Below are 3,754 nucleotides of genomic sequence, written 5' to 3' on the forward strand. Positions count from 1 at the left end.
CACACAATGCCTGGTTTTTGGTCAGTGATGTTGTCCAATTCACATATGATACCATTTTCACAACAGCCACATGAATACACGGTGGGCCAATCAATTAATGCATGAAGATTGCACCATTTAATCACAATCTAATGACAATTTTCATTTTGCTCCCACTGCTCCCACTGTATCTCTCTGTAATTAAATAAAGCATTGAAGAAATAATGTTTGATATGATAAATGGAAAAAAAACCCCCAACTTCTCAAAGTTTGAAAACCTTCCTAAAAAGGTCCTGGCTTCCTGTTTGTCACCTTGACCTTTTCTAAGCCTAAAAATTTAGCACGGATATAGAATTTCTCTTTGTGTGTAGAGAGAGGTTTTCCTGGATTGGATCAGATGTACAGTGGGACATGGGAAATGCACCATGTACTCCAGCAGCCTGTTCTGAGATCTGAAGGAGTATACAATGACAGATGACACAGGCCTTAACTCAAGACAGGCACACTGAAGCTGCTCCTTCTGAACACCTTCAAACACAAAACTAACAAATGGGTCACGTGTATACTTTACCTCTGACCTCAGGAGCTATTAAATATAATATACGCAGATGTTAGAGTATGTGTGGTTAGTCATTGCTGGTACATCACTGTTTATTCACTGCTTCATCATACTCACTGTCATTAAGGTTTTTCTTTGTCATCAGTGCTGATGTGAGGTCTGTAGTCAGCAGCATGGTTTTTTTCTGCACAACACTGATACTCTTTATTGGTTTATTGATCATTTACTGTAGCTGTTGAAAAAATTCAAGGTGTAGTGTTTCATTTCTATGATCCAATACAGCCTCACAAGAAGATGTACGTGTAACACATGAAAGCCTCTACAATACTAACCGTGTGTTGTTGTTGATAGTGTAATAGTAAAATTACACTGTCCAACCAGGGACTTTGAAAAGCTTTGTCTGGAGTTACATTTTACAACAGAAATAGTCTCCTTAAAAAATGTGGTGTCTGGCGTTTATGCATTGGGGTAATTGTGGACAGTTTCTGGAAATTATTTCACAATTGAGTTTCAATGTGTGGACACCACACATTAAATTTCATTCACCACCATTGTATATGCATTTTCCACAGCAGACATTTCTACACAACTTAATAATATCATTAAGGACTGGACTCTATTTAGCTTTACCAGTTTCAGGACCCTGCCATTGTGTGCGCATGGCTTACTGTTACACTGACATCAAACAGCGTCATCAGCGATGGTATTTAGTCCAACTATGCTTTCCCTCTGTGACAAATCAAAATATCTGCTGTGAAAAAGGTCCACTGGGCTGAAGGCAGGAAGCTCAGAGACCTACCTCACAACCTGGACGAGTAAAACTAAAACTATCTGCATGGTAAGACATCACTAGAGGAAAGCGCAAAAACAAGTTGCTTTTTTTTTGTAATTAAGATGAACTAACTGTTTGAATCCAAGGGAAACAGACATTTTCAGGTGGGAGCATTGGTCTTAAAACTGGAAAGCTGGAACTTTCATGAATATGCAGGAACCACATAATCCACAACTACTGAGGCAGTTCCATTAGTCAGTTAAGCTGTAATAAAAACATGGAAAGATGATTGCTAACATTTTTTAATTAGGCACCTATGGTTTGTTGTAACTAATGCCATTTGATAATGGTTAATAAATAATTTATCAAACCTTTATGACATAAATTGTATCAGTAACAAGCCATTTATAAGAAAAAGTTGTCAGGTTTTGAAAATTCCATAATTCTCCTCTGGCAAGTGAGTAAATCAGTTCTGTATGGTCATCTGATGTTACCGAAGGATTCAACAATCGAGTCAAGTCAGCGGCAGGTGTGGAGCGTGCAGGTGTAATTGTTAATGCAGTCAGTGTGGTCTGGAGCTCAGCAGGTTGTGAGGCACACCAGCAGCGTCGGTCCATGGATGGTAACGTTTGTTGTCAGTCTAACTCTGGGATGGACAGCCCTGAAATTCATTCATTTCCCCTTCAGGATGAATTGTAGCCACTTTGGTGATCCCTTAACCTTTTCATTTAGCACCATCCTCTGGTTAAAAATGTAATTTGTACAATGTAATTCATACTTTGGTTTATGACACAAGTACCTGCAAAACTACTGACGCTGCCGTCGGCCTCACCTCTCCATGTTTAGCTTAGCAAATGACATGATGAAATGCTAAACTATGATGGTAAACGTGATCTGCCACATATATTAGCATGTTAGCATGTAGCTGAGAGCACCACTGTTCATCAGCACAGCCTCACAGCATGTCTGTACACAGAATGAAAGTGGTGTTCACTGAAAAACCAATGAGCTAGCTGAAAAGCAGATGACATAACGGAGGACATAAGCACCAGGCTAATAGATTTTTCACAACTCAGGAGGTATTCTTATCAATGCCTCATTATTGATCTTTAAAGCACTTGTTAAATTATTTATTGATCATTAACACAGCCAGCAGCTTGTTGGGAAATATCAAGGCTTTATAAAGTATGCTGAATTAGAAAGTGACACAAAATTAAGTTCTACTTCCCTGGCTTCATGCTATCATATTAGCATGTGCTTAAAATGGCCTCCGCGCTAACACATTCACGTTCACTGACGTCTCAAGAACGTGGCATATTTCTGCAAACGTAGGAACTTGCACACACCCTGAACATGCAAACCTTCCCAGACTACATATGAGTTAAAAAATGTTTCATTCATTAAGCAGGCTCTCAGTCTCGCTGACCTTCATCAGGGAATACAATCTCCATGACTGCTGAAGGTCGAACGGCACGGATCCAAGAGCACACAAGTCGCTCCCTGCTCATTTTAATGGATAAATCAGAAAGAGCAGAACAGCATGTGGACTCATTATGATTGATTCATTCATTCATACAGTGAGAAGTCGACATGGGCAGAAAAACAAGACAGAAAATACAAATGCATTTTTTTTAAACACTGTATTTTTCCATCTCCACATAACCATCAAAATGACATGTTTAGAGTTTAGAATGTTTTATTATAGTTTATTGTGATAGCATTTTCATTTTTTCTTTTTTTTAAGTTTTATTTTTTCCAAATAACAAACACAGCAAATAACGTTGAGGGGGAGGAGGAGAGGCAGGAAGAGCGAGAGAGGAGGGCCACATAGATAAGATAGATAGATCAATCCATAGATAGATAGATGCGTCAGGTTTGGCTTGATCCTCCCCCCTCTGGGTCCACACACACGCACACACACACGCATGCGCACGCACACACGCGCGCACACACACACGCGCGCACACACACTACATTTTGCTTTACAAAGAATAATCATCATCAGAATAAGATTAATAACTGTCTGAATATATCTAGAAATAAAAAAAGAAAGAAAAATAAGAGAAGAACACTGCAGAGGAAAACAGATTCACTCGCACTGCTGTGAAACCCAAAAACTCCCTACAGTTATACAGTTAGCCAGGAGAGAAAACAGTTAGGTTAGATTAACAGAAATATATGTATGCATCATCTCTGTATGCATACATACTGTATGCAGGCTGGGTGTGTGTGCACATGGAGGGAATGGGAAGAAAAATATTTTAACATGTGGGTCTGGATTCATTTCTAATGCCACGATTCATGTTTCTATGACTTTACATATTTCTCTAAGTGTGCATTTATGCATGTGTAATGCATCGTCAACTAGCTAGTTAGTGGTAAAATGCCAATATGCAGATAAAGGACCATTCTGATTCATTTTAGCAGCTGTCCAAATCTCTCAG

Source organism: Chelmon rostratus, chromosome 12, assembly GCF_017976325.1.
Source record: "Chelmon rostratus isolate fCheRos1 chromosome 12, fCheRos1.pri, whole genome shotgun sequence".
Lineage (NCBI taxonomy): Eukaryota > Metazoa > Chordata > Actinopteri > Chaetodontiformes > Chaetodontidae > Chelmon > Chelmon rostratus.